The sequence below is a fragment of the Passer domesticus genome, chromosome 10 (genome assembly GCF_036417665.1).
Source record: "Passer domesticus isolate bPasDom1 chromosome 10, bPasDom1.hap1, whole genome shotgun sequence".
Classification (NCBI taxonomy): domain Eukaryota; kingdom Metazoa; phylum Chordata; class Aves; order Passeriformes; family Passeridae; genus Passer; species Passer domesticus.
This window is the reverse complement of record NC_087483.1, coordinates 22,280,797-22,294,187: the sequence shown is the minus strand read 5'-3', so window position 1 is coordinate 22,294,187 and position 13,391 is coordinate 22,280,797. Positions and strand designations below refer to the sequence as shown.

Genomic DNA, 13,391 nt, shown 5'->3' with positions numbered 1-13,391 from the left:
TTTATATACTCAGTTATTTCAGTAGAAAGCATCAATGGGTTTTAAGGTCACACTTGAATCTGAGTAATACTTTATACTCAAACTTCCCATGAACATCTGTGTACATATATATACACGGATACATATATGTTCATGCAAATAAAGCTAGACAAATCTACACCTTAGAAATCACAATCTACCAGAACATCACACATTTTAAAGCCACACAAACAATATTCATTGATAAGAGCAGTTTATCATCTTTTCACAGGCCATACAATTTCAAGCTGTTACGGATGCTTAGTTTACTTCTCCTTTGCATTCTGAATCTCCTAGTCAAAGCTCACAGTCTCTTAATTTTTTAAAGGGAAAGGAAGTCCCAGTCTTTGGGAACTTTAGTCTATTTCTTGCATTCTTCCCATGGGTGGTATATTTCACATCAGGAATAACTGGATGCCAAATATAGCCACAGATGGGAGTCTATGCATAGTTGCTGGGTAATTATAAAATAGAATCAGCTTCTCTGCTGTGTAACAGATGAGATCTTAGTCTTTGCTTAGCTACAAGTACCAGCAATCCCATACTGATTTGAACTATATCCAAGTAAGGTGAGTAAGATGAGGTCATGCACAAGATCAGACCATATCTTTGTGTTTCATTGATATTTACTGACAATTATATTGTCCCCAAAAAATAAAAGAGGAGAAAGGGAGGCTCGGTATATGAATATGTATATGCTCCATATATCACATTATTATTCAATTATCTATGTAATTACTATGAATTAGTTTGCCACTGTGATTTCAGAGAGCAGTAGTTAAAGTGACAGAGAATTGCAGAGTCCATGAAAAGCATCCAGGTAACAGCCCTGGAGAAAATACGCTCTTTCCTTAGACGATGAAAGAACCTCAGCCCTGTTGTGAAATCCCACATCTCACCTACACGTGAAGGGTAGCCACATGGGACACATCCAAGCCAGACTGCTCACACCCCTATGCCCAATGCTGGCCCTGGTCCAAAAGGATCACTCATTAGCCATCAGGAACAGCCTCAATCCTTGCTGACAATTCACTACATGATGACTTTCAGCATAGAATTCATGCAATGCCACTTTGAGCAGGAAATTTTGTTTTGAAGACCTGGGATTACCAACTCAGTGCATGTAGACTATGCTTAATCTGACAGAAAGCAACCTTTCAGTACAGCTCACCAGGCTTAGAGAGTAAACTTTTAATTTAGAAATAACGCACCCTTATATTGCCATTCATCAAAACCTGGTTTCATCAACTGCTGAAACTGAGTCAGTTATCAGGAGACTGCACTCACAAGACAAACCACACCTCTACCTCAAAAAGGTATGTGAGTATCCTGATGTTCCCACAGCCAGACAAATACAAGGAGCTGCACCTCTGACACAAATTCCCATAACACGCTTGGGAACTGACAGTCAGGATAGCCCAAATGGGAAGGCTGAGCTTGAAAGCAGAGGCAGTAGTATGCTATTCTGGCTCAAAACAGCTTGGCACCTGGTCTCCCTCATTAGCAGAGGTTCAACACACAACTATACCTGAACATGCATTAATCTGTCTGCATCCCCCTCTACATGTGTTTTGTTTCTTCCTTACTCTCCCACTAGCAAAAGGCCAAGTATATAGCAGAGAAATGAAAAATTAAATTTACAGCTAAGTTTATGGCTTATGGCACCAAGGGCATTACCCATGCTCAACAGAAATACCAGACTGGGTAATTTGAAGCAGGGCTGTCTGAAAGAGTGCTACTAAAAGAGTAGAATACCTTACAGTCCAATTTCTAGACTATTCAGCAAAGCTGGCTGGCTTTCCTGAGAGTCTGTACCACGACAGTGACCTAAGAGAACAACACAGAGAAAAGCAGCAAAGACCTCCTAAAACCCCTCTTGCTTGGCCTAAAAACATGGGTCCCTTTAGGTAGAAAAGATTAGTCACAGGCATTTTGGTAGAACCCAGTGGTTCCAGTTGGTCTGTGGGCCAAGTCCCAGCAGAGCTCCTTATGGAGGATTAATTGTGAGCTGATACTCCTGGCTCTCTCTCAGCAATGCCTCAAAGCATCCCCGTGCACTGTGGGAGTCTAAAGGTGTTTCTTCACCTGTTCCCTGCCACTACATGCTCCCAGCAGGAGCTCAGCTGCACAAGCTGTGATGCAGGCTGTATACACCTATTTGATGTTTCATGATGGTACTAGTTCAGGTTTTAGTGAACTTTGTGACATATTTAACTTCAGGCTTTTTCCTGGTAAATGGGACAAGGACTGTTCTCAGCCTCAAATGCCAAAGCCAGCATCACTTTAGGAAACTTAGATATTGAAGACCCTTGGCTGTCCCAAAGGCTATTTCCATAATTATACCCTTAAGAACTATTTAAAAGCTCTTTTACACTTGTTCTCTGCCAGACATTATTCCCTAGTGGCAGGGTCTGAAATCCTGATTCAATGCATTTTAGAGGAAATTACAATGATACCAGGGGTCATATGCTCCATTGAGAAATGAAGAAAACAGAACCTGTACAAACCAGACTTAATACAGAAAAACTGTAATTTTTGACAATGTCACTTGACAGAACTCAGGTTTATGCACCAAACAAGCCCACAAATAATCTGAATTTTTTCCTCCTCAGCACAATCACATAACAGTGACCCTGCAAAACTTTAAAGCAAAGACCCCAAGGGCACTGGGGCTTTAGAGCAGAAGGAACAGTCATCCTACCTTGAGAACAGTGATTTCCAAAAATAACCAGCAGTGTCTACCAGACAAGAAGAGAAAGCCTCTACCAGAAGCCAAACAGAAAATAGCTCCACAAGAAAGGCCTGAAAAATGCCATCCTGACCTTTTCTGGAGCAATCCTGTTCCACTGTTGTCATCTCAGCACTGATCTTCCACAGCAACCACACACCAAGGGCAGGTGCCACAGCACGCGTCACAGTCACAATAGGCAGAGTATCACCATACAACATCAGAAGGCTTCAACCCATACAGAGTGACACCACACCACTTCAGGAAGCTTCAGGCACCTGCCCAGCTTGTTCTTTAGCCCAGCCTTTTATCCCCTCATTGTTGATGCACTGCACCTGTGTGCCCCTCATTGTTGATGCACTGCACCTGTGTGCCCTCTGCTCCCTTTGGTGGTCGGTCAGTGCCCCTGGGCACTCCATGGCTCATTGCTGTCAGTGCTGCTCACCTGCTGCTCACAGCTGTGCCCATTGGGGATGAGGCTTGGCCACAGCCCCACTCCCAATTACCACAAATTGTGCACCTACAGGACTGGGCCCAGGTTACACCCATCAACCCCTCTGCTACTTCAGAGTGATTTTTTTGTGTATCTTTGTTCTCACTTCCTAGGGCATAAAACCTTGACTCATTAAGAAATGCCAGTGGGACATTTCTTTATTTCTATCTAAAGGGGAAAAAGTGAAAATACATTTTTGGGTTAGTTTTGTGGTTTTTTTCTTTCACTTCTTGCAAGTTTTCCCTATTATCTTCTCATTTGCTTCTGTCCATATCTCACAGTAGATGGCCTGGAGCAAAGGCCTTGGAAGTTGTAAATGCTCTAGTATTAGATATCATGTGGTAAAATTTCTATGGTTTCTTTAGTGCCTCCTCAGTCTGGCCAATTAATGAGTGGATGGTGAACAAACATTTTTTGAGAAGTAGAAAAGCTTTGAAATAAAAAAGAGCAGTCATAAACCATTCTTACTATGAACTCCATTATTCCTCCTAAGAGGAAACTTTCTTGGGGAACTTCAAGTAACACAAAACAGAAGACAACAATGACAATTCTTTCCCTTGGAAACACAAAATCCCTCAGTGTTCTCATTTAAGTACTGCACATGATGACATCCAACTGGGTTTTACCCTGCAATTCACTTGCATTATCAGGGATGTTCTGCTAAACAACTGACACATTTTAGATGAATAAAGAGGGAACTTGTGCAGTCATCTCAAGCTGTTTATCAGTTGTGGAACACTTAATTTTCTAGTTCCCTATAGCGGCTCAAGTTAATTTGTCTTCCTCTTGACACCAGACAGCGTGCACACTATTTTTGAAGGATGCACAAATGAAAAAAATAAGAAAAGCTATAATGAAACTTGGAGACACTGATCCTGCAGAGAGCTGCTTGGAAAAGGATAACCACTAAATGAAATATTGCTCTAGTTCCACCTAAGGGTACAAGTAAGTGTAAATATGCAGTAACTCCTCAGAGTAAGATGTTTCATTTTGAAAAGGATTTTCTGGTTTAGTTTTAATTTCAAATGAGATAAGAACATGATTTGTTCATTTATACCCAAGGGACACTGGTCAATTCAATTAAGAATACTCTATTTCAAGTAAACTGTGCCATGAAGCAATTATTTTGTCCCTCCCTTAGTCACCTATTAAGATCAAATGAGGAACGTTTATTTGAAAATACAATACGACGTTCCAAGTGATTATTATTTGTGGTTTGTTTCTGCCTAGTATTAAAACAAAACTTTGGGGCTGCCTGCTGCCATTTGAGAGTTTCAGATTCCAAGATGCCATCAGGACTACTGACTGGAAAAGCTGAACTTTTAAGGAATATCTTCTTCTGTTTCAAAGTAATAATGGTCTGGAATGGTTTAAAATGTAACCTGCAGACATAAACAATGATATACTGGTAGGTGTTGCCCATGTGGCTCATTTGAATGGCATTCTCTGTAAAACTGAAATAATCACACATGGATACCACCACATTGCTATCCTTTGATTTTTCCTTTCATCCCACTGGAATAGAAAATGTATTCCCTATTTCAGGGGTCTTAAAATTAAAGACAAAGCACTCAATCATATGAAATACACGAAGGAGCATCTGATCAAATCGAGATCCATATAAAGAGACCACTACACTGGGTCATGCAAGCTCACTTACAGGAGCAAGTGGCTTCTTTACTTACAGCATACACAACACAGCAGACTTTTTGGTTTACATTTAATACTTCCTTTGAAAGCTGTCTTTGATAACTTCAAATGTGAAAGTAACTGTGAAAATTTTCTATTTTGCATTCCTATGCCATAAAAACAGTTTTGTGAATATGTTAGGCAAAGTAGGTCAGTCAGTGCTGGGTAATGAGGACATGAGGAGAGCAATGACTGATGTGATGGTCATGAGAGGACTGATGAGTTGGAGTAAACTGAAGACAGGACAGTAGAGATCAGTACTACATGGCTGATGCTGTTCATGTTTGCCAAACTGCAAATCAAAATGAACCAAAAGAGCATCAAACAATAGTACCCTTTAATTACCAGCTGAGGAATCTTTCCACAGGTAGGAGGTGAGGGGAGGGAAGAAGCAATCCTCTCTTCTCCCCACCACCATATACTTTTTGTTCTCCACGTCTTCCTGCACAACAGGGACCTAGCTGGTACAAACAGCTACCATCCTGCTCAGACTACTCAAAAAGGAAGGCTCCTGATCCATGCCACACTTGCAATTCTGGAGTGCTACTTCAACTGGAGCTGCAATGTGCCTCCAAGCACTTACAGCCTTCCTCAGGAACCAAAGCAATTTGAGGGCAGCTAAAGGTCTCACCATTTGCAGAGCCTGCTGGTGAGGTAAGCAAATGAAGCACTGCCCGTTGTTCCCAGCAGAAACAGCACAGACACCACTTATCTGGGGAAGCATCCTCACTCAACTGTTCATATCACTGCTTTAAAAATGGCAGGGGAAATAGGGGTGGGGGGAAAAGGAAAAAAGACGAAAAAAAAATAGAAGGGTTGGAGAAAAAATGGGAGCTCAGCCAAACTCCTCTGCAAGTCTTGAAAGAGGGAACAGGGCTTAGCTCTGAGACACCAAGTTCTGAGACACCAAGTACATGGGCTGGTCTAGAGGAACTCTATCTGCTGAAACTTATTCTATCTCCTTAATTTCCAAGAACAGGTATTGTAAGGATCATATTTTAGTAACACTGTACTCACCATTTCAGAGTCTTTGTTGCCTGTGGAGATCTTTAAACCAGCAAAAGAAAGGATGAAAAAAAACCAAAGCCAGAGTCTAAATCAGAAAATTCATTACATATTCTATGACTTAAAAGTCAGAACCACAGGAGATTAAGTTCTCTGTAACCTCAGGTCCAGTGGGAAGAAACACACCCTGCTAACCAAATCCTGCAATGTGCTGAGCTAGTATCAAAAACCTGGGGGCAGAGGCTGGACCTGCCAGCCTCGGGCTGCTGCTGCTGCTGCCAACACACTCACATGTGCACTGCAGGTATCTCCCTTGCCAAGACATTCCAGGCTCTCAGCCCCATACATGCAAAGATGCCTTTTCTAAAAAGAGACTGTTGTATTCAGCCATATCACTAAGCATGGCTAATCTGGGATCCATGTGTGAGCACTCACACTTGTCTTGCTCCCACAGCAGCCAGGCATAGCACTCATACCCACTTTCCAAGCAAAGCTGCCCAGACAAATCAGGTTTATGTAGCTGGCAGGCTCAGCTGTTCCAGGGCATTACTCTGACACAGCTCTCTTCACAGAACACCAAGGCACATGTCTAATTGGACAGCAGGTTGTGGCAACAATAAAATAATGCATTATCCTATCTGATTTCCATGACTTAAAGAGATTTCCCAACTTGCCATGCTTGCTGATGCCCTCTTAACATTTAGGGGTTTGTGTCAACTGAGCTACAAAACTGATCTGTTGTTGTGGAGAATGAGCAATGGATAGATCTGCAGAATGGTGCAAGGCTCCACTGACTTTTAGTTATGCTTATGCAACTCCACAATTCCACAGCTGCTAATACTTAGCAGATGACCTGCGTAAGTGCTAGACAAAAAAAAAAAAAAAATTAAAAAAATCCTACTTCATCACTTAAAAAACAAGCTACCAAGACAAGAGTAATTTTTTTCATCTGACATGATTTTCTTTTTTCTCCTCTGAACAGAATTTAAAAGTACGCAGCATAACAAATTCAGCATAACTTATAACTGAACATCTGAATGGCGCCTTGTTCGTAGCATTTGGATTTGAAACACAGATGAAGTTAACTCACAGCTTAACTCTTTCCATGATACTCTCTAAAATGCTGATCTGTGTTCTTCTTAGCTTCCAGATTTTTAGAAGTTTTCAAGTGATTTTTTTCTTTTTTAAACAAAGAGATATTCAAACTTGGATTCAGTGTGTACAGTTTCGTCTATTTTTTGCTCTTAAAAAATATGAGATTGTTGTGCAACTAACTGGGAATAACATCACTTTCTAAAAATTTCCTTTGCAGCTCTTCTCTTTATTTCAGAGAGAATTCTTTTCCAGACCAAATTTTCTAGGTTTCTGAAAAAGTCAACACACTACATTTTTCTTTAGTACTAAAACTCCCTATAAACATGACTGATAAGGCAAAAAATTTTAAAAAGAGAATATGATATCTCTCAGCAGGTAAGTGTAGTCTCTGTTGCCAAATGATCTGAAAATAGTTGAGTAGGGAAAGGAGGTAGTTTTATGTGTGAAGACAAAATCTTTTAGCTACCAAGGTACTAGTCTGCCAGCCAGGAGATTTATGATCCTCTCCCAGCACTATTACTGACCTGCTGTTATGAGACTTTGGGCAAAATTACCTCCTTACACTATGCTTCTCTACATACTTCAATTTTTGAAGTCTTTATTCAGAGTTCTCAAGGCCTTTTTCAGTTATTTTAAGACTACACTGGTTTTGGGGACAGACAAAGACAGCCATGCTTCCCCTGTAATGCAAAAACATGGCAAACAGCCAGCTGGAAGGAACTGCGGGATCTCATCTAGCTCAGAACAGGGATACAACCTGGCTTCAAGCAGATTGCTCAGGCCTTATCCAGTTTTTAGACCGCCTCCAACAACAGACTCCACAATCTCTCTGGACAACCAGTTTCAGTGGTTTAGCCCCCTCACCACCAAGGACCTCAGTGGAAATTTTTGTAGGAAGGACACTGTGCCAGGGAATGCAATTTCTGTTTAGGGCTCACTTCTGGCCCTGTTAAGCCAGGATCCAGAAGAATAAAGAGATGCCTGCTCCATACTGCCTGCTCTTCATGGCAAGAGGATTTCAGCACTCAAAATATTACAGAGAGGGAAGAAGAGGGAATCACCCCCTTTCCTGAACTTATCATAAGAGAAACACACAGAAGCTATTTTGGGCTCACTGAAGCTGCTAAGAGCATTTCTTTTCACATCTGTACTACTTCCCGTTAAAGAATATCCTGTAGTTGCTTCATCAGGAGTTCCGTGCTCAAGCTTAGCACAAACAGAAAGAGGGCTCTCGTGAAAGCATGCACAGGCACACAGGAGAGCCCTTCTCATGGGCTTTAGCCCACGAAGGAAATGGTGGGAGCTACAGACATACATACACTGAGCAGATCAAAGATGAGGAGTGCACATGAACACATTAAAACTCAGAAACTTCTGCTTCCACAACATTAGTAGTTTAAGGAATTACAAAACTATTTTAACATTTTAACTCCAAAGCATACTTTTGTGTAATTGGATCCAAATGAAGAACACTATTGAAGTTATGGCTGAGTTCAGTGTTACAAAACAGACTCTCAAACTACTCCTTGTGCTTCCCGTTTATCTCCTTCCAGGAATTCGGAAAAACTTTCTATTCTGAACTCCTTTGATGTCTCCGATTTAGACGAAACTGCTCCCCCGCCACTTGTGTCTCCAGGCTCAGACACACTCTTGACTGATCTTTGTGAACTGTGTTGGACGAGGCCCAAGGACAGCTGCGCTTGCAGACTTGTGTGTCTGCAGGGATGAAGAGCAACTCCAGTACCTTTCAGGGCCTTGATGCTCAGGGTTATTGCCACTGAAAAAATAACCTTTTTACTATTCAGATTTCACCCTCAGCTCAGCAGCAGTGACACAGTCCCCAAGAGGATCACAACGGAGTACTAACATAGTAAACAGTTTGTTACTTCTTCCTGCTCTTCAGACACCCAGACAAATGCATGTGTGTACCTGGTGAACACTACGCTATCATACTGGCCACCACAAGCACACAAATTACTTTAAACAAAGCAGCCTACTAAAGCATGATTATAGACATCTTCATTAAATTTACTTTTTAATAATGCCTTTTCTGGGCTATTTGCCAACTAACAGTTCAGCAGTTATTATTCAATAACAGGTTTTCACATACCTCTTTGAAGTAAGGAGCTAAACAAGTAGGTGTTAACTGTACACAGGACAGACAGCTGCCTTGAAGAGTTGTGTCTACTTATAGTATCCACTTCTTCAGTACTACCAAAATCTGTTCTACCATCCCAGAATTTAATTATCTCCCCATATACTGGGTCTCCACACCCCTACTCAACCACAGCTAGCAACACAGATTCTGAACCAAGACAGTAAACAGTCCTTTTTATAACAGATCCCACAGACCAAACGTTAGAGTGCACCAGATGAAGAAAATGAGAAAGTGTTGGAGTCAAGAATAAGAGAAATCAGTAGAAAGAACACAGAAGTATTTAATTAAATTTGAATTTTTATAACACTTCATTATTGTGAAGCCATAATTAAGACACATTTACCTTGGCAAAAGCATAAACTTTAAAGAAACCTGCCCTTCTGCTGCATCATTATTTCATATGGTTTCTATACATAAGCCCGTTAACCAGATGAAGATTCAAGGTAGTTAAAAGCACAGAACATGTCTCAAAGCTGCTGCATAAAGACATTTTACTAAATTTTACATGTAGCCATCAACAACACGTGCTCCAGAGGAAGCCTATGCCTTCCTGTCATGTCACAATTGTCAGACAACACCAACATACACTCTTTTCTCCCCACAAAGCAGAGGAGTGTTTATACAAGTAGGGTACAAAACTAAATAGCTGTTAGAACTTTATGCAGTGTAGGTAATAGAGAGAAATACTACAGCATGCTTGCTTCTCAAAGGGATTAGCATTGCTTGTGCTTCTCAGTGGCCTTTTCGGGGTCTGGATGTCATCAGATGTAAAGATCATACTGTTATCACAGGTGGGAAATTGCTCTTCCATAGCCAATACCTTTTCTTAGATGCACACTTTCAGTTGTCTGTACTACACAGGTAAAAGCAGTGAAACCCTGCTGGGGTAGGTAACTGGGTTTTCCATTAAGAAAAAAAAACGTTTAGTGGTCTTGTGGCCATGCAGCCCTCAAAGACCATACCTTACTACCTGATGCCATTCAGAGAGTAAACTAATCCTGGAGAAAGCTGAAAGTGCAATTTCAGAAGAAATAGCAAAGCAGCAACAGTAATTAGGACATAGCTAGAGAGCTTCAACTGCTTTAAATTCCCAGTTGTTGGGGTGAGGGATCTCAAAGCAGGATGCAGGGGAGAGTCAGCACAGGGCTCAGAGGGAACTTCTCTACAGACAAGGCAGTAGCAGCTCTCTCTTCTCTTTACTTAGACTTCTGATCTATTCAGCACAACCCCACAGACAACTGGGAGAGGCTGAAGCAGCTGCAGCATGGGCACAGAACAGGTGAGCAGCAATGAGACATAAGAGAAGGGTGGGAGGGACAGGAGCAGGAATCCCTAAGCTGCCAAGGACAACTCAGAGTAACCACAGCCTCCAGGCACAGCTCCTGTCCCAAAATGCCTGCACTCCACTCAAGGCCAGCCACAGGAACTGGCGTGCCTCTTGCTTCACATTCCTCAGAAACTTGCCTTAACCAACTATGGGAATAATAATTTCATGTACAACATGGAGAACTACACATTTGACAGGCAGAAGCTAAGGGCAACGTCCTGCTCAGCTTGAGGTCAGAGGATGCTGAAGAGCCTAGAAGAGTTGAGGCAGAAAGACACACATAATACTTGAGGAATGAAAAGCAGCACTTTCTGCAGGAACAATAACAGGGACTCAAGAGATACTACCTCATAATTTCAGGCTATTTGCTCTCACTCTAGCTAAACAGATCTTTAAATAACATTCGTGCATACATAAAGAGCTTTTCTTCTCCATTTGTAGCTTTCCTCTCCTCCCCTCACCCCTCCCCAACCTCCCATACTCTCTTCCTGAATCTCTTTCTGCGTTGGTCCTCCCCCCTCACATGCTCGGGCTGGACAGAGGGCAGAAGTGCTCTGGAACAGCTGTATTTCCTCCTCATCTGCTCCTTCCCCTCACAGCAGAGGGGAAAGTACATGCCAGCTCAGCTGGCCTCGTGCTTTACAGAGCTTGAAAAAGTGCACTGCCATGCCTCCCGCCTTCACTGAAGGCAACACTCCCAAGCTGAGGAGCTTTTCTTTGTTATGTGGCCTCCCGGGTCTCTGCATCATCCTCCCAAATTGGGCTTGGAAGAGCTAGTGGACAGAAGAAACAGAGGGGAAGGTTGATGGAGTTAAAAAGGGTGTGAATAAGAAGCAAAACTTTTTATTCAGCCCATCCCCTGGAGACCAAAACTGAGAGCAGCTGCTTATTACAGCCCTGTCCTTGAGAAGGCACTTCAGGAGTAAAGGAGTAACTCAGAAGTACCTCAGGGTGGGTTCCTGAACATGCACACCTTGGTGCCAGAGACAAGTGCTGTTATCACGTTTGTTTTAGAGAGGCCGCTCAAACAGGCTCCGTGGTAGCTGAGGAACACCTACTCTGAGAAGGCACACAGCCCTGCACTCCAGGAGGTGTTCATTAGAAGATGAAACACAGCCATTAGAGCAGCAGAGGCAAAGTGCAAAACAAGCTCAAACTTGAAGACTGGTCACTTGAGGTTCCCTAAGTTGATTCCTTCCAAAAAGCCCCTGAGGCCAGCTCAGAGGGCAGAGACCCGCTTTGTTGACTCCACCACACAGCCTAACTACACGGTCACCCCAACATCCGCTGCAGACGAAGGCACTTGAGGGAGGCTGCAACACGAACACCTCCGTGTGTGACCACAGAGCGATGCCCAGCGTGGGTGCCACACGTGCGGGCAGCGGTGTGTGCCACGGCTCCAGCGTGAGCCACGGCCCCAGCGAGGCTCTCCCCACCCTGACACGCCGGCCAGGATTTCACAGCTGTACAGCAGCAGAGATGGACAAGGATGCCAGCGGGCACCTCCCTGGCAGCCGGGGCAGGAGCGCGGCCCGCGCTGCCGAGGGGCCGGGGCTGCGCCCTCAGGCAGCCCGGCCGCCACCGCGGGCACGCGCCCAACCCGGGGGAAGCGGGAATGCGAGGGGAAGCAGGGAGGGATCCCAGCCTGCCAGCACGGCTTCGGGAGGCAGGAGGAACGCGTCCAGCCCAAGACAGAGCAGTCTGGAAGAAAAGAGAGAAAGAGCAGACAGGCACGAGGCGAGACTCGGCTCCCGACCCTTGTACCCGCAGGGCGCTCGTCCCGCGGGGCCGGGGGTGCCGAGCCGCCCCAGCGCGGCGGCCGCTGGAGCCCTGCCCGCCCCAGAGACCCCCGCCCCGGCCCGCCGGGAGCCCCGCGCGGCTGCCGCAGCCCCCTTACCGCGCTCCGTGCGGGCGAGGCGGCGGGAGGGCACGGCGGGTCCCGCCGGCGCTGCAGCCGCTGCGGCGGCCGGGACATGTTGGGCCGGGCGGCTATTTATAGCGGCAGGAAGCGGCGCGGCGCGGCTCTGGGGCGCCGCTCCCCCGCCGCCCGCGCCGCCGCACATGCCCCGGCCCCGCAGAGCGCGGCCCGGCCGGCGGAGCGGGCTCCCCGTGGGATGCCGGTGATGGCCATGCCCAGTCTTTCTGTGCCCGGTGCCCCGTGGGAGTTCAGTCAGAGTTACAGAGAGCCCCTTGGAGATGGGCTCGGGCCCCCAGTGCCAACGGCCTGCACTGTGACTTGGGTGGCTCTGCCGAGGACACGTCCCGTTCAAAGCCCCCCCGGTTCCCCTCACGGCACGGGCCCTGCGCTCTCCGTGCCGCCCGCTCTGCCCGGCCCCCGGCGCAGCCCCGCTCCTCCCGGCCCTGCTCCCGGGGCTCCCTTTGCCCACAGAGCTCGCAACACGCTTTGTTCCCCCGACCTGCCTCCACGGCCTCGATGGCAGCCAGCGGGGAAAGCGTAGTGGCACCTGGGGAATAGCAAGGCACCAGGCTGAGACACACGGTACAGTAGAACCGTAATTAAACAGTGGGAAAGAGATGCTTGCTTTTTCTCTGTTAAGGTTTGCAGTATACTGAAATGTGGGAAGGTCAATTACCCATCTCGGCAGGATGCCCCAGAAGGTATTTGTGTTTCATACCTCAATTAACTCATGCAGAGATTGCTTTGCCAGGCAAGCAATAGATTCTGTTCGCTTTTCCCCCTCAGCTTGACTAAGTTTTCTAGAACAAAATTTCTGTTAATGTTTTTATGTCAAACACTGAGGTTTTGGATGGAAAGATGCCCAAGTATATGTAATGGAGTAGCTTGTGCAGATAGGAGCAAGGTTTGAAGTGCAAGAACTGTGTCCTGAGTGTCTATTTGAGCCAACATTGATCTCAC

General features: G+C 45.1%; 1 protein-coding gene and 1 long non-coding RNA gene across 3 annotated transcripts in view; one reads left to right on the top strand and one right to left on the bottom strand.

Annotated features, from left to right (window-relative positions):
- WIPF1 (WAS/WASL interacting protein family member 1) overlaps positions 1-12,556 on the bottom strand; it is a 55,060-nt gene extending 42,504 nt beyond the window's left edge. Inside the window, exon 1 of one of the 2 annotated variants that reach the window (XM_064434401.1) lies at positions 12,411-12,556. The gene's annotated coding sequence lies outside the window, so the exon portion shown is untranslated. Of the gene's footprint in view, positions 1-2,719; positions 3,038-12,410 lie in introns of those variants that run through there. The other variant, XM_064434400.1, reaches the window with a different exon arrangement.
- LOC135308852 (uncharacterized) lies at positions 9,842-10,843 on the top strand. The gene is made up of 3 exons (XR_010369201.1): positions 9,842-9,977; positions 10,391-10,465; positions 10,711-10,843. It is a non-coding gene; the product is annotated as an uncharacterized LOC135308852 (long non-coding RNA).
- Positions 12,557-13,391: the final 835 nt, after the last annotated feature.